Consider the following 18898-nt stretch of genomic DNA (forward strand, 5'->3'; position numbering starts at 1 on the left):
CCACTACATATAAAATTCAAAAGCTGATAATTTTTGTTTTCAAAATTCCTTCCTTACCTGACGTCTTCATGTTATGCAGTTCTCTAGATAAAAAGGCTGCAAAATTATTCAAGCTTGTTACATACTTTCATTTCAATACGAAAAGACATCTCACATTGCCGTTGAGGAGAAGCAGTTTCATTTTCCTTCTCGTCGGTGCTGAAACTCTTTGTTTGTGCATTCTCCTCTTTTTCTTTTTTAATTTTTAATCTGTGGTTTCAGGTGTAGTTTGTTATATCGGTTGCCTGGAACACTATAGATTAGCAGGGGACTTCCAGGTGTCACACAAGAATAATGACTGTTTTCCAAAACAAGCTGTGCAGTCCCCTAGGCTCTGGCATAGATGAATATATGAGTGTTACTAGGCATAGAAAACATTTCTGAAAAGTTAATCCCATGTTGCATTTGAATGTTAAAGAAACCATCTACTCATTCTGAGGGGTTTAACCTTTCTTCAAGAGGTAAGTCTGGAACAATGGTCCTTATTTACAAAAGGTTTCCTTTGTTTTCCATAAGGAATACAAAACCAGAATTTCTCCTTTGCTGGAGTTGCTCCTTCCTTGATGTTAAGTATGCACTGCTATTGTTGATTCATTCAAATACAGATTATTACAGTAATAATAAGTGACAAGCTATGTGTTACTTTGAAATAACACACATTATGGTTCACATCATGTCTTCAGAGACCCAAGCAATGTGTTATTTCACATTGACAAATGCTCCAAAGTGTTTGCACTTATGAATAAAGTATTCTCCATGTAACTCGACTTTCAAGTGTGCATTGTGCAACAGCGTCAGGACGTGTGCCTCACCACAGTCATCCTAAAGCTCTGTCACCTTCCTCTTGGATTACTGCTCTCCCTTTGGTGGCACTTGTTCAAAGCCTTTGGAAAGACATCAGTGGACTTTGATCAGTCCTTTAAACCAGTTGTGCCTGCTTGCTACTGCCTTGGTCCGTGTGAGATTCTGGATGTAATTCAAGTCCTCGGTATTGCCCTATGGAGGTCTAATCTGAAGCCTATTAAATTCAATAAAAGTCTTCGTATTGATTTTGGTGGCCTACAAACCAGGCCACAGTCTTTAGTCATAGCTGATGTTACAACGCTCGTTCTCTTTCTGAGCTCAGCCCCAACTGCTGGCCTTACCCGAGGGGACAGGCGAAGGCGCGACAGTATTTGCTTGCCCAGGATTTCTGACGAAATCTTTTAAGTAGTACGCCAATAGCGCTAGATCTTGCTGTGCAAGCTGGAAAGTGCTTTAACATACGGGAATGATGTAAGGGCCAATTTTTGCACAGGCGCTTGCCAGCTAAACGCAATCCTTGGTTTGGTCCCTTGAAACTAAGCTATTAAATGTGCGTGGTAACTGAGAATTAAGAATGGTCACATAAAGCAGCATAGGTGGTTGTTGGTGCTACGCAAACTACTTTGGGCCTTGGGTGAACTGTATTGTGTCTTTTGTTAGACTGCTTGGGGTGCTGCAAGTGTTCTGGGGCAGATAAAAGTACAGTCCAGGCCTGCCCACCGGAGCCAATTCCACTGGATGGACAGTGAATTTGTTCTCACATAAGAAATATCCAGGACTGTGTTTTGTTGCAAAATCCAGAAAAAATGTGAATCAAATCAGCAGCACATCTTTTCCAGTTCCAGTGAAATTTACCTCCTACATAACATTTCCAATATAGAAAGTATTTCAAGAGGAAAATCTCACATGGATTAATGTTTATTGGTTGCCAAGGCAATAGTTTGGAGACCTCTCTAGCACAAAACAGATAATATTATAAGCAGAAGTAGATTAGTATGAGGAGAAAATTTATCGACTTCATGGAAGACAATGCTCTGAGCATTTGTCACACCTTTTAGAGATTATATTAATTTTGCTTTGGTCATTTTTCCATTCATTGCCGTACTTTTGTACTGTTATTTCTATGGCAGGAGAAATTAGATCTCCCCATGAAGACTGGATGCCACTGTACAATGCAAAACAGTGTTTCTGTGTGGAAAAACTGATAGTCCATTTGACAAGCCAGCCCTAAGGTAGGCAGGGAACTGAGACACCGTAGGATAAGTGGTCATGTCGAGGTCATACTGTGGCTCTTTGGGAGACATGGGAAAAAGACACAACCACATCAGTCCTGAATTTTCTAAGTTTTGAATGGCGAAAAAAATAAAAAAAGAAAGTATTAATTGATTTTACTTTTGAGGAGTAAAAATAGGGAGCTTTAGCAGATGCTACTGAGATTGACAACTGAGAAAAAACAGTTGAGATGTAAAGAAGGAAAACAAACACTGAGAATTTCTGTATTTATTTCTTTTCAGCAAATAATGTCTTTAAATTCTCTTTTGTAATCATAAGAGAGTATCGGTATAGTGGGCTTTTCCAAATCAAACATGACTGTAGGTCTAAGCAAAAGAAGGCATTTAAAACAACATTCACTCTGAATCATTTCAAGCCTAGCAACAGATTACAAGGGCATTTCAGACAGGAACAGGAGCTGAATCCTGCACAGTTCTGTTCCAGAGAACATCTGTACCAGCTCTTCCTCCCTTTTTATATTCTCCCTACCACCGTCACAATCCAACCCGTGTTATGGAAGAAGGTGAGAAGTTACCATGTTCCTTTAGAGCTGAACATGCCCAACTCCTTGCCAATTACTGCTAGGTTTTGTTTTCTGCCATTTTACCTCTGCAGCTCTTTTTACAGTTCTTTTAAGCAAAACCAGGATGAAGTGATAATGAATTTTTAGGTTCTTTGATTGACTGATTTCAAATTATATTCAGTTTTATCTATACTCTTTGATATTTCTAAAGCAGCTCTGAACCTCTATTTTTTCAAGGGTAGCTAGTCAGCAGAAGTGTTGGATGTTTAACACCTTTGAAAGTACTGTCTTCGAACAGAGACAAGCCAAATCAAAATAATATTGTTCATTCATCCTTTAAAAGTTGTGTTCTTCTTATCTCTGCCCCACACTATACATTTTTTAAATCATGTCTATAGTTCATAGATCACTTTTAATCAGATGTCAAGGTAGTCTCTGTACTTTTTAGTGCCTGTGTATATTCTAATAGATGTATAAGGTAAGATAAATATATTGCAAGTACATTATATTATAATGTCTGCTGCATACTAGACAGAGATCAAAGCAAATCAGAAAAAAAGAAAAATACTCTTGACCCTTTTGCCAGAAATCCAAGCCAAATTCTTCAGACTTGGAAACATATTACCCAATCTTTTTTCTTATATAGTAGTTGCTTTTACTTAGCATAGTTGTTTTTCTTAGCATAGTGGTAGTGTCCTGAAGAAGTAGGCCATACCAATTTTCTGATATTTTTCATTCCACTGGATCAAAGGGCTGCTCGTCTCTCTTGCCATGAGATATGATTTGCATCTCAAGTAAGAATTTTCTATCTTGTCATCTTGATTATATTTACTTGAGAATCTTTCAGGTGAGATCATCTCACTGTCTTTTTCAGAGAGATCTGGCAAGATACTAGTAGTATTGTCCAACAGTTTCCAAGGATGGTGCACAGTACCCTGACAGAGTCTAAGAATGATGAGAACAAACAGATTTTGATATCTAAGTGTCAGACATCTCAGATGTGGGATGCTTTCTAACTTAAGGACTGAAGGTTTTGCAAAGTTTATTCAGTGCAGAGGTTTTTTAAATTGTTTGTGACAGTGGTCACCTATGCCTTAAGTTGTAATTATGTCATACAAGCAGGTGTTTGTTTTCTCCCGACGACGATGACCCCAATGAATTCAGCACATTTTTCCTTAGAACATGGCTAACATTTCTATTTCCATTGTAGGTTTGGCTCAACATCATATTTGGTCAATCAGGAGATAGAAGCCCTGTGGCACCAGCCATGTACTGAAGTTAAAAGTGTTTGCACTGCATAACCCAAATGTCACCAATTTAATCATGCTACCTTTCTTAGAGGAGCTTCCCAGCATGGATGACTGTTATGGATTTCTGGCTATCTGCTTGTTAGCTGGACAAAGGAGATGAGTATGAAGGTCACAGGGATTCCAGGCGGGGCTGCCAGAAGAAACCTGCATATTACAGTGGTCTGGGAAAGCAGTTTGATATAGGATCCACTCAAGTTACTGTTAAGATTCTGAATATGCAGTGAACAGCATATTTTCTTGCATGAGAGGTAGAAAATGACCCTAGATGTTAGTCTGTCATGCTTGGTGGGAAACATATACAGGTATGTTACAACATTCACTAAGCCAAAGCTTACTATTCTCTGTAATTGCAAAACTCCCAAGAAATGTATGGCCTTGTGCCAACTCCATTTGGTGCATCCACAAAATGTGCTCAAAGGTCAACTCTGAGCTTGCTAAGATGAGTAATGCACTTGTCAGTATGCTTTTGTCATACAAATTGTTCAAGAATAAGGAGCTCTGTCTACAGTAGGGCTCAGCTATAGAGAAAATACTCTTGTCTGGAGACAGGCATGCTAGGCCCAGAGTTTTGCAAATTATTCCAGTCATACAGACAGCATCTATTGGCAGGGTCTGATGAAGTTAAGTATTGACTAATGGTCAGGGCTAGCAATACCCATCAACTGACATTGATCATCCCATCCCTGTGAGCCATGGGGAAATGCAGCAAGAAGCAGAATAGGGAACTGGTGCTCTGTAATAAGAGACACAGGCCTAAAATATTCCTTGGGTTGTTAATATAGTTTCTCTAAATGGGTCTTGGAATAAAAAAATTAAGTGGAAATGGATAGTGTAAACCTTGGGAACATGGTCCCATGCTTTAAAAGTCCATAATAAAGTGAATGCAGATACTGATATCCGTTTCTTCTCTGTATCTCTATCAAAAGCAAGTGCAAAAGGAGTGTGTGGGCTTGACAATGTGACCTTTCCATAGAGTTTAAAGCAGCAGTCTCACAAAAGTGGAGTGCAAGGCTTCAGCAAGAGGAGCTTAGTCCCCAACCATGATTTGTACCTTCAAAACCAAATTAAACTTCTTCATGCTTCAACTGGAAAATGGAGCTAGTGCTACCAAATAATCTTTGAACCGTGTCTGGAGGCTGAAGGATGAAAAGTATTGATATTATTAATAATGAGAGATAAGCATGGACATTAAAGGGGATTCATCCTCACTAACTCAGGACAGAGTTATAATTCTCCTGAGGCAATTACACTGATATTAGACATCTGTTTACCACATAGTGTTGTGGCTCAGGGGAACATTAATTTACAGAAAGGTGAGAGCATTGTGAGGCAAAATAGTTTTCAGTATGTGAAAAATACACCGCTCCACCACATTTGATAATATGCCTGTCACCCAAATGCTGATTAGGTAACATTAAAAAAGGGGAGTATTATCACTGAAAAGTCAAACTGAGAATTCCTGAAAAGTTATGTATCTCTACTGAAATGAGAGAATTGCAGTCAATTTACCAGGACAAAGTTTGGCTTTGTAATTTTGCTTCTGAAAATAGGGTTACCTTGCACAGCAGTTCTTGGCCACTCACTGGCATCAACACATCTTACTTTTTTTTTTTTTCTTAAAACGCATTGGTTTTTAACAGAAGCAGTTTATTGTTTTTAAAGTCTAAGGATATAAACAAAGCAAGATCTCAAAAGGAGAGATAACTTTTTTTTATTAAAACTGGAAGAGTTAGAAAATTTACTCAAGGCTTTGGTCATCCACACACTCCTTCAAATCTGCAATAAGGAATAAGGACTACTGAGAAAGAAAAGTACAAAGTTGGGTTTTTTTTGATTGGTTTTACAATACTATACAACTTAGAACATTACTAGAAGCTCTGGCTTATGGTTGAACACAGTAAATCTCTTGTACATTGCCTTGGATTTCTGTTTTGAATTAATATTGGAGTTTGTATTGAAAGTAAAAACTCTAATAACTAGAAAATAAACCAAAATAATCAGATATGAACTTCAACAATATGAACCTTTTATACTGAGTGTAAGCGCCTGTTTAAAGGGATTTCTGTTCATCATTCTTTATAATTCAGTGTGATATTGTATTCCATCACCAGCAGCTTAATTTATTTCTTTCACCATCTGTTCTTTTTTTTTTCTTCTTCTTCTTCTTCCATGCCAAAAAATCAATAGCACTCAATGAGCAAAATGAAGCTATTCTGTAATTCAACTAAACTGGTTTTATGCAGTTGTTATTCAGAATATATTGGCCTATTTCTTACAGTGCTTTTGTTTAGCTAACCAACCCTCTTGTTTTCTAAACCTGTAAAATTTGAAACAGTAAATGCTGTGTGTGAGCTGTTCGTGCCAGCACTTTTGTAGCCGTTACTTTATGAGACATATATCAGGCCAGTTGGTTCTTAATTATAGGCAATAGCTAAAGCCTAATAATAAGTGTGGGCATCCTTGCCGCAACTCATCCAGCTCATCCCTTGTACAGAGCAGGCTGCACCACTTGTACAAACACAGACCAGTAGTCAAAGCACTTTCCATGCCAACCCATATTAATCTAGTGATATCTCGAAATGTCCTTGTGTGTTCCCTGAACCGCCAAAATAATTACGTAAGTTTTGTGAGCTCCTAGAACTACAACTGTGCTCTTATTAACACCTTCTGTCCCTGTGGAGATATAAATAGATATGAGTCTTCAGAATACAAAATTTTAGATCAAAACACTTTGCTGAATACAGGACCAAATGAAAACTAAAATCAGTAATACAGAAGCTCTCTTGGGGTTCTGAAATAGAGAAATGGTAAGGACCACATGTGCTTGTTCATCAAGGTGATGCCCATCCATCTGTGATGATAGGCTTACATAGAGGGCTTCATGCCACATATTGCAAAGAAATGATGGTAAATGATGGTAAATGAGAGAGTTTGGAAACCTCACTCTGGAGCTTCAAAACTGTGATTGCTTTTCTGGCCTAAGCTGGAATAAATTGGACATAAGTAATTTAGCCATTGAAGTGCCATGTCCCACAAAGCACTGTAGTATTTAGGCTGGGTTTGACATTAGATTTTTAAGACTAGATATTCTGTAATCTTAACCTTCTTGCTTCTTCTATGTAAGATGATGTCACTGAATTTCACATCGTAGTGTCATTAAGTCCATATTTTCAACTGACTAGTTCTAAATGACGTGCAAATGATGGAGTACATGATCAGCCAAGAAATGCCATGGCAAAACTCTCATAGTTCTTAACTGATTAGACTCATGCTCTTCTATATAAGAAATAAAGGATAATAAAATGTATTTTACTATGGAAAATGTAGCTAGCTGCACAGAATTCCTTTCCACATGGACTTATAATTTAATACAATTCTTTCTTTCTACTAAATACTATTACTATAATGCCAGGCATTATGTTGGATTTCAGGTTCATATCCCAACTGTACAATTCAGGATATGCTTCAGACCTGTTTATTCAAATAATTTTATTCAGACTGTGGCTAAAATAAACAGAGAAGCAATTTGAAGAAACTTGACGCAGGTTTTTCTGAAAGTCTAGTAGACATAATGATTAATATTTCCAGGAAGGCTGATGATTAGGCAAAATAATGATATAGAGAAGAGCTTTCAGAAAAAAAGAAAAAAGAAAAAAAAGGATGGAAAAGAGCTCTTACTGAAAATTACTGGTAACCTAAACCACCTGCAAAAATACAGTATTTGCAATAGAAGCCCTTAAAGTTAAAACAGAAGTGAAAATAATACAATTATTAAATTAAGGATAATTGAGAGATAAAATAATGTGATTGATATGTGGCAATAGTGTGCCTGCTGGTTTTCCTCTCTGATTTCAAACAAAGCACAATATTCATTAAGGATTCATTCAAACAGATGCGATGAAAGACAAAAAAACTAGCAGGAAGAATATATCATGGCTTTACACAGTCATCATTAGAAGATGTAGCTCTTTGTCAGCTACAAATTCATCAGCACCGAGAGTGCTTGCCTTCTGCACCTAACAACATCCTCATGCTAACAGTCCTGTTTTCTCTTGCAGTCTCATTTATCTTCCTACACAGGTCGTTAAAGTTTGAACCTGCTTGCTTGAAGTTATGTCTATGGTTGCCACTCTCTCTGTATCCACCCCCACAGTGTTCTTGTGCTCCTGAGATCTCTTTATTTCAACAACAGCAGCAGCAAAAGTACTGGAGTTTTCACTGATGGAAAACTGAGGAAAGATTTTGTTTTAGTTTCATCTGAGCTTCTAATTCTAACAAGTTGCAATAGTTTTCCCTGAACTACAAGATCTCCCTTTTAGTGGGACCTGATAAGTCTTAGAGTCTCTATTCTCAGCTGCATAACACGTAGTACACATACACTGCCATTATCTTGGATATTTTTGCTTGCTTTGCTAGCTCACTGATTCTGTTTTAGGTGCTTACGTGACATGACAGAAAACCTTAATTCATCATCGTGCTTGTGCCTTCCTACTCGAGGAAAGAAGTTTACCGTGTAGACTGCTGTAGAAGTGGTGGGATATATCAAAAAAGAAGGTTTGAATGTCTATGTGAAAACTACATTAGGTGTTAAAAAAGACAGTATAAGTAACTGCATGGAAAACTGGGTATCAGAGATGTCCATATTATCCTAAGCCTTCTCCTTACAGATGGTGACAAGGGGAAGGTGCATCAGTTATTATAAAACCGCAGAGTAACTTAGGTTGGAAGGTACTTCTGAAGGTCATCTAGCTTAACGTCCAAGCCCTGCCCCAAGCAGGGCTGACTAAATCAGGTTGCTCAGGGCTCTGTCCAGGCAACTTCTGAGTATCTTCAAGTTGGAAATTCCACAGCCTCTCTGGGCTTCTGTGCCCATGTTTGACCACCTTCGTGCTGAAGAAGTTTGTCATGATTTCTAATCAAAATTTTCCGTGTTGCCTCTTGTCCTGTCACTGGGCACCTCAGGGAGAGTCTGCATCAGCCTTTTCTATAGCCTCCCAGTAGGTAGTTGAAGTCAGCAATAAGATGTTAACTTAGTAGGCAACCAGTGTATTTAGTGATCAGTACTGCTATATACTTTAGCAGAAAATAATCGTAAAGATTATAGGAGATCAGCTAGTACTGAAAGTGCCAGCCCAATTTCTGACTGGGAAGGATTATATATGTTCTGTACCGGTATACTGACTCCTGGATGACATACAAACTAAATTCCTTGACTTAAAAGCAGACAGCATTTAATTTTAATATAATTTTAGATTATTATTCTTTTTAATCAAAATGTAACTGGATTCCTTGTAAAACTTGAGGTATTTGAACTTTTTTCTAGTCCTCCTGTGTTTCAATACCACCCAGCGTGTATTTTGATTCCATGCTTTTTGGTACTATTGTGCTACTACAGTTATTTGGCACATGATTGTTCCAAATCATTGGCTACATATATTCCATCTCTGGTTCACATATACTGTATATATGAGATCCGATTATTCTGGCAGCTGCTGGGACTGCATCTGGCTTCTGGGTAATATCACCTCTTCCTGCACCTAAATTCGATGGAGTGAAACCAACATTCCCTCAGTTCCTTCATGCTATCATAGCTCATTCTGACTTCTCTGCGTACGGTATGACTTCTGATACCAATACATGAATAGAAGGTTATTCTACCTATTATATTTTGTATGGAGGAGCTTAATTCTCACAGTTTTGTCTTTTATTGCACTGCTTATTAATCTTATTAATAAATCTTATTAATGGTAGAGACAGGTTTGTTTCTCACTCTGGCTCAGAATTGTGGAGATGCTGAAGGAAGACAGCTGTGTAGACAGACACTCCGGTAAGTCAAGAAGTTGAGGAAGAACATCTGTAAGAGAAAGAAGAATATTTGATTTCAACAAGGCAGACATAGAAGTGTCATCTTCTCTTCTTAGCCAAATGACTTAAGAATAATTCAAGAACACTACTATATGTTGTACACTTTAGAAAAGTATGTGGGAGTAATTCAGAGGAATCTGAACAGGCAACTGAGTGTTCTGCTCTCCTCCACATGAGTGCTTATTAATTACAGGTTACTGGAATAGGCAAAAATGCATAGCAAAATCTAGCTTCTGTGGTACATATCTTTAAATGTGGTAAAGAGGAGCTCAGGTGTGCCTTATTAGAGCTCTAAAAATATTACATACTCAAAGCATTCCAAGATTTCTTGGCTTTATGAGACCACAGTTGGCACACATCATGTGGAGTCAGGCTTTATTTCCTCCTGCCTTCATTTGATATCGTTTGTTCATGAACCCAGCTAAGAATGCTTGTCTTTCCTGGAACCACAGTATAATTTTTTTTTTTGGTAAAAGAACTTTTACTCTCTCACAATTTGCTTTCTATACCATATATTCACTGAAATTTCCTTCTTAGTAGGTACAACAATCACTTGAAGAGCTATGGAGTGTCCTAATTTCTGCTGTGATCCTAAAGATGATGTTAGCCCATGTCTTATTCTGTTTTCCAAAAAAAGTCACAGATTTTGATTTTGATCAGGTCATCTACTTCACATTTTTTGCCACACCCATAGAACTTACTCCCCATGATTACGTGGGGAAACCAAACAGCACGTTTGATTTTTTTTTAATTGGTTTGATAGAATAAGACTTCTTGTGAACTTCTCTAGATTGTTGATATGAGTCAAGTCAATGCAATACTGATGAAGTACAGATTGGTTATGTGTATCCTAGATAAAATAGCTGAGTTATAAGGCTGGGGCTATAAGGGCTCAGACTTTGAGAAGCTGCTGTCTCTCAAAAATTTTCAGGGCAACTGGATGGGAACCAGTCGTCTTTTTTGCATATCACTGTACCTTATGAGATGCTGCAGGCTTTTAAAAAGTCTCTCATCAGCCATTTTTCCATTACGAGGTCACTGTTTGCTCATCACCAGAACTAGCGTCCATGGAAAACGATGGTAGAAGCATTTATTAATCTTGAATAAATCTGTTTCTTCAAAACATCTCTCTCTAACTGTTGCTATGAGCCATACTTCTTCCTCACTGCTACAGAATCTATCTGGAGTCTGAACTGTCAAAGGAATTTAAGACTGGTTGAGCCTGCTCTTCCCTGTATACCTCTGTGTGTGGGAGTCAGGGAGAGGGTGAGATCATCCAGTGCACAGCAGAGCCCCAACAAAGACTGCTGGCTTACAGGGTCTGAACTCACATTTGTGGGTCTAACACACACCCCACAGTGAAACTGCCAGAAACAGCCACTTCTCAGCTGTTCTTTTGCTAAGTAATTCCTCTTTTGCTATCTCTAAGGTAACTGGAATCTTTGTGCTTTTTATCTTTCAGCACATCAAATGTATCAGATAATAGTTAAGTTAGAACAATAGGAGATGAGATGCTGTGTCAGCATGTGGGCTGCAAATGGAACAAAAGATCTTCTTAAATTCAGTGTGTTCTGAAAACACAAAGTTAGTGGCAGTGTTCAGCCATGCAGTAACAGGCCATAAAAGGAAAATGAGTTACTCTTAACACTGCAGTTCTTTTGTCTTTCTATATCAACATTCCCTTGTTTCTTAAATAGCCATAACATATTACAATGTTAGGGCAATATTTTATTTTTTTTTTTTTTCATTATGAACTCAGTAAGTACCTTCACTGTTTCTTCCAGACTATTCTTCTGCAGAATAGACTGGTTGTGTTTGTTAAGTCTCACTGTGCTCTTTATGGCTGTGGTGCACATGCTGTCCAGCAGCTAGAGTGAGATTTGGGGAATGCTGAAGTCAAAAGGACCAAAATTTGTTCAGTGTGCTGAGATTGTTACTTAATCACCCTTAAGGTTGTGCTTACCTATGCCCCCTTTATCTACCACATTGTCTCATGAAAATTTTTCACAGGGACCTTTAATGTGATAACGTAATAAAGGCAAACAGCAGTAATAACAATGTGATGTGTTCTTTCTAACTGAAGACTAAATTTAGGTGACAGAAATAGAGTACTATTTTGTAGAAAATATTAATCCAGAGCCTGTTCATGTTTGCATGATTAGTAAATGTTGTTACTTAAAAAGAGATAGTGTTGAGAATATATGAGGATGACAAATGAAAACATGATTTGTAGATGAACATCTAGATAGCTTTATTGCAATATACTTACGATATTTGAGAATCTGGCTGAAATTACATCTGAATTCCTGTATCTGACATATCTGACATATGTATGCTACAATACAGCATTTGAGATTTCAGTCGTCTCTCTGTCAATGAAAGCTATGGATTCTCATTTCCTCAGTAATGCAGAAGCAATAGGATTTATGCTCCACTGTATCCCTCAACCGCTTTACAAGGATCAGTATGTGCCATATCTCCTGTTGCCCATTTGGTTGCTGTCTCCTGTTGTTTTACAGTAAGGAAATTCTTAGCCTCGGGAATACCTCAGGAAAAAACAGCTTTAAGAGAGATTAATGAGTTTGGGGCTTTTTTGTTCTTAATAACAGGAGGACCATGCCTGTAATGCCCTGTTATTTTTTGTTAGGTCCTAATTTATCAAGCTAAATCAGTACGCTTAATTCATCGGGGGAAAAAAATGTGATTGGAAGAGTCTAATTCAACCTCCTGCTCAAATCAAGACTATATTCATAATTAGGTCAGGGGTTTTTGTGTCTGATTCAGTCAAGTTTGTAAGATATCCAAGGATGAAGACTCCATAACCTCTCTGGTTATTGTTTCAGTCGAGACTTTTTTTCTTTATATCGTATTCAGTATTTCCCTGTTAGAACTTGTGCGTGTTACCTCTTGTCCTTTCACAGTGCACCTGTGGCAAGAGTCTGGTTCTCTCTTCTTTATAATCCCCCAACAGGTAATTGAAGACAACAATTAGATTGCCCCTCAGCCATCACTTTTTTTTCCACAGACATTACTTGCTCAGGCACAGTAAGTTCCAGTCTTGTGATGCTGTGTCAGCCTAAAATGGCACTCAGCATTGCTGTTCCCCACGGTTCAGGTCAGCACAACCTCAGGATTTTTTGCTTCACGTCATGGAGATATTCCATAATTAACGTAGTACAAAGAAGCTTTAAAACATTTATTTCTATTTTGAAACACTTCTGCACGGCTCAAATAAATGACTGAAAATGAGGCTCAGGTCCTTGTTTATTAGAGTGTGGTTAGATCTTTGCATGAAGGGTAAAGCGCAGTGTAATTAGTATTATTAGCTCTGAGTATAAGAATGTTTACTAAATTGGTGTCTAATACACCTGGACAATAAATTACGCTTACTTTCTCTCACACAAAATGCTCATCTTCATATTTATGCTCGATGGGTAGTGGTAGTGCAGATAAACATTTCAATGAATCAAACTCTGGAGGGGAAGGATTGGACACAATTAGAGTGTTAACATTAGATCGTAATTGCTGGCATAGTTAAATGTTGGTTTATTTAAATATAGCCACCAAATTATAATGGACTCTAATGCATGGGAATGAATTGCACTCTTGTTATGTTCAGTGAGTACTTAGCTATATCCTTTATGTAAACATCCTACTCACAGTAATCCAGTAAGGACATAAGGTAGAGTCTGTTTATTTTAAGAGGTAAACCACTCAGGATTATACAGGAATTAGGATGTGCATGCAGATACAGAGGTTTCCGATGTGAGGAAACTACAGGTTGTCCATTTCACTTTGCTTATACTCCACAATAAAGCGTGGAGTATGTTCACCTAATTATAAACCAGTCTATATTCCTCATTTACAGAAACATTTTAGTGTATATAATCTAAATCAGGAGTTAAATGCTATTGACTTCAGTAGGAGATGAGCATGTGCTAAGTTTTAAGACTAGGAAAAGTCATACACTTCTTCATAGTAAATGCCTTACTATTTGAACTAATTAAATGTGCCTGGTACTTCCCATGATAAATCAATGGTTTTAATTTCTCATAACCTGTAATACTTTGGACTGAAAGTTTACATGTTGAGCATCCTGCTTCTTTCTGTTTGGAATTTTTTGGCCAACACAGTCACTTCTGGATGCAAATCTGTGGCATAAAGCCTGGAGTACCGCTACCACTGGGTCTGAATTCCAGAGAGGAAGCCTTGCTCTCCTCACACAACTGGAGGATCCAGCAGCCCATTTCATATTGGAACTGCAGCAGTCCCATGCAGCTTTTGTTTACACAGATTTTTGTCTGTTATTTCTAAGGGACTTCTGTTTCCTTTGGTGTACAGGATGGGGCTGGGTAAAGGAGCAAAGTGAGATCAGAGGTGTTTGTTGTGTATAGCACCCCTACTTCATTTATTGCAGAATCTAGTATTTGTGTGATGAGTGAGGCAGGAGACAAAAAGGTTAAGGTACGTGATTCCTCTCCTGGATAGCTACACTATTATCTTGCTGCTCTATCATTCCTGTGTGCTGTGTGCTAGATGGTCACTGATGGAGAGTTCATAATTTTTCTGGCTATCTAGCTACCTTCCCTGTGGATCCACAGGCGTATTTCTGCGCTTGACAGAGTGGGGGATTGTGCTTTGAAATCATGTATCTCATCGTGCTAAGTATTCTCAAAGATCAGGGCTTGTTGAGTCAAATCAAATGCCTATTATTTTAGGGTACTTTTGTTTTCTTTCTTCCTGTGTCTACATAAATTAGGAATCTTAATGGCTTCTCTTCCATTGAGTCATGTTTCTGACTCAGTTTTTTGCCACAGGAAAGATGAAAAGCAATTTAATAACTCTCTCTTCCAGACCAGCATTTGAAGGCTATGTAGTCATTAAAGCAAATACTGAAAAAGCCCAAAAAGGAGGATAAATTTGCTGTTCCATCCATTCTGCCCACTGAACAAAGTAAGCATAATGTACAAAAAATATACATATTCATCTAAGTCATGACAATTAATGAATACCTACAATTAAAATACTGCAGTCCAGTTTAATGTTGATATATCTTTTGCAGAATGAAATGGGATTTGATTAATTTAATTTATGTTCTTAAATTTAGGAAGACTTGATCTCTTTGTGAAGATCCTCCGGGGCACCTCGCAACTTCCACTGACCTACATAACACTTATTTTAGGCAAACTGCTTCATGACATAACTAAAACTTAGGCCCAGATCAGATCTCGAAGTTAGGTGTAGTGTGTACCATCGATTATTTTAGCATTATTCTGAAACAGAGTTCTTAAATAGCATGGGAGACAGTAGGACATGCATATAACATAGATGAACCAACACCAAATCCCACTTCCCAGACCCCACTGTCAACTCACATGAGTCAGATCGAGGCAAAGTAGAAAACTCCCGCTGCTTATATTTTCTCTACAGAGATCATTGTAAAGCGTGTTGAATTGAACATTTAATCACAAGATAAGAAATGTATTTGGAGCACTGTGCATAAAAGTGTTACCTAGTGACATCCATTGGGACCCTGTGTTTTAGCTTAAAGTGCACACTTTTTAAAAAATGTTTCTGAGGTTATAAGGGTAAATGTTTTGGAGGAAGTTCCCGAAAACACAGGTCCTGTAGGAACCATACCCTTAATCCATTGGCTTGATTCAGTTTTCAGCACAATCAGTAAAATCCCACTGCCTTTGCTTGGCTTTGGATTAGGTCTCAAGGGTCATGAACTGGTTCAGCTAAGCAGTGGAGCAGATGCAAGCTTCCCCAACTTGCGGACCTTTCTACCAGATTTCTGTTCAAACTTGTTAACATCTGAATCTCAGGAGTGCTTTCTGGAATATACATCTGCAGAAACCAGCATATACAGCAAATGTGTAAATTATTGTCTTAAATCTCAAAGCTTATACTTCTAAAAAGGGCAACAGTAACTTTCCTTTTAGGGAACTGGGTACTACATTCATATATACCTCCAAGCTTGAAGACCTCCTCTTTTGTGGGGTGTTTATGCACTCCTTATTCAGCTGTCGTACTACAGTTTAATTAAACAATATGCCACTTAAACTGCAGTCAGCCACTATGGTCAGGGTACTTTTCCTCTGACCGCCGTGGAGAGTTGGCTGTTCTAATTTCATTTGTTCAAATTAATGTGTTAACTCCCTCTGAGGAGGTAAGTAGTGTGTCACAGCTTGAGGCAGGACCTCTGCACACAAATCCTTTTAGTTCATAGCAGGGTTCAGGCATGCAAATGTTGACATTTTGAAATTGTTTCCCCAGTAGGTCAAATTAGTATTAGTGGCTACAAAAAGAAAACACATCTACCCTTGTGCCTTTCATAATTAGACTAGCTAGAAGTAAACCCAAATGTTTGACATTGTATTAGAAGCCATGTCAGCTGCTGCTGGAATTATAGTTGTTTAAGGAAAAAATAAACCAAAACAAAATACTTTATCTATCTCCGATATTGATTAGACAGTACAGGAAACAGAAATTATTACAATAACTTTTGAAAACTTTGGAAAAATTTAACTTTGGAAAAAGTAGGGCACTGGTTGTACACAGACTGGTAATGCTCCATGGAGGCTCAGGATTCACTGATTTCAAGAACTTGAGATATCCATTCTTGAAGATTTTCCAGTATGCATGTGTCAGTAGGAAACCTTTTCATCATCAGGACGAAGAGTCATTTCCCCAGCTATTTTAGAAGTATGAATGTATTCTGCAACAGAATGTTATGATGCTGCTTTGTAATGTCTTTCTTGGGTATTACTTAGTCTTCAAACATTATAAACATGTAGAAATTTTATTGTGAAGTTAGTTTATTCCAGATTTAATCAAAATCCTGCTAGATGATAAGGAGTTTTAAAGATACACTTAATACACTTCACTTTAAGACTTTTAAGTTATATCCACATCTGCTGTAAATTAATTTGGATTTATTAAAGCAGTAGAGCAAGAGTTATACCAATTTCTATCAGCTGAAATCTGGCTCTAGAACTTATTTGGAACCACCTAGTGTTGCTTTAATTTGGAAACTCTGAATCAGCGTCCTGTTTGATTTCAGGTCAACTGCAAGTTTAAAATATTATTTTTAATTTTTTTTTTTTTTGCAAATCTCTGGGGTATACCATTAACCACAAAGTGTTAGTGTGTGACCATCAAGGAAAAATGTGAGTTCTCCTTTAATTTTCAGCGGGGGTTTTGTGTGAATGTTCATCATCTGTCAACAGTGATTCATGGTATCTTGGATCAATGTGGGCATTTGGAAGCCTGTGCAGCAGTTGACATGCATAGACACTTGAATATTGCACCCAAAGGAGCGTTCTTTTGGGGCAAAATTAGCAGAGTAAGCAGTGGAGCTGCTGAGAATGAATAATATCATTGGGTCTGGAAGGGTAAGTGGAAAGTGCCCTGCCCTTTCCCCCCCCAAACGTTCTGATTTTTAATGTGTCATTTACATAAACCAAACTTACGCTGAGGCTACACAACCTGCGTAAGCAATTCATTAAACTCATTGTGCAGGTGTAGTAATTTGGTACCAATGGAGAATGTTTCCTGAATTCAGGTGAAAAATAGTCCTGTTTTAAATCACTCAAAGTGCAAAGAAGTGTAGAGTGTGAAACTATGAACTAAATTAAAATTTGCAGTACATTTTGCAGAAATCATTACGTTTTGGCAATTCTCATTTTACATAATAAAGAAAAGAAGGTGAACCCTGCTTTCCATTTCATTCTGCCTAGGCCATTTCATTAATACCTTCAGTCTACAGGTCATCCTGTAAAGGCTTCTGTTCTGACAGGGACTCGAAGTAAATGATATCAATGTGTTCTCTGATCTCTTTCTTGGTAAGAAAAGTACAGTTCTTGTGGCTTGAGCAAAAAATTATATACTGACTCTCATTGATATTCTACAGGAGCCTCAGAAACATAAAACTTTCATTATTTCTGTTCCCTGATGCAAAATTCCACTGAACTTTATTCCTGATACTAACACTGAGGATAGTGATGCTATTGTGTTGAAGCAATGAATAAACTACCATTTATTTAGATTGAGGAGACACCTAGGATCAGTGGTGTGGACTAGTCCTCCTTTGTGCTAGTACAAAGAGAGAGGAAAAGAATAAAAAAAAGATCTGGCTGGGATTTTTAGCATGGTAGGCAGTCACACCAGTTTCCCCCACCTCCCCTCGCAGTTAATTACACTGAATAAAATATCGTTTGTTTTTGTTACTTTTGGAACGGTGTTTTCACTTTTGCAATTGTAATTCGTCTGCACTTCACCTCTCACTTACTGACCTCTGCTGCAGAAGGTAGGAGGAGATGTGGCTGGACGTGCTGCAGTTTGGCCATTTCAGCTGATAGCGTCCACCAGGAACCTGCTATCAGCTGGTTCAGGTGGGACTGGCCGAGCGCGCTTAGAGTCAAAACACCCTAAAGTTACTTTCACTTAGCTTTGAATCCCCTTCGGAGGCTGCTTTAAATAGAACCTGATGCACCAGGTGATTTGGTGTTCAAACAAATCCAACTATATTTACACTGACATGTCTTTGAGCGAATGAACTTGTGCTCTGAGGTCAAGCACCACAAAGTTGCATCCGAATCGTGTTACGCCTTAAGCCCAGCCAGACAGCAGGTGCTACCTGAGTGCTGGTAATCCACTCACTTTCCCTCTTCCATCTCTACTGGAAATCGCTGGTGGGTCTTTCTGGTGCTCACTTCAAAGATGAACAAGTTCACTTAAAATATGGACAAGTTACTTCAAAACAAAAGGTATTTAGAAGGAATTAGGGGTTGAAATGCTGTTGCAGAAGATGGATTCAATCGGCGTGACACGATGCTGTTTGCAAATACTTCCACTCACCCGGGGCGGCCCCAAAGGCTTTGAGGAGGGGAGGCAGAGTGGGGAGGAGGACGGATCAGGGAGGCCTCACGGGCAGCCACAGAGCATGGTCCAGGTGAGAAGGGAGTGGCGGCTGAATTACATTTCACGTCTTGCATCTTCACTTTTCTTCCCAAGACTCAAGTCATGGCTGCATGTGACTAGGAGGGAAATATGCTGTCTCCAACCACAGCCGAAGCAAACA

At 38.3% G+C, this 18898-nt stretch overlaps 1 protein-coding gene across 3 annotated transcripts in view; it reads left to right on the forward strand.

Annotated features, from left to right (window-relative positions):
- SEMA3A (semaphorin 3A) overlaps positions 1-18898 on the forward strand; it is a 341628-nt gene that overhangs the window by 189894 nt on the left and 132836 nt on the right. The window lies entirely within an intron of this gene.

This window comes from Accipiter gentilis, chromosome 11 (genome assembly GCF_929443795.1).
Source record: "Accipiter gentilis chromosome 11, bAccGen1.1, whole genome shotgun sequence".
NCBI lineage: Eukaryota > Metazoa > Chordata > Aves > Accipitriformes > Accipitridae > Astur > Astur gentilis.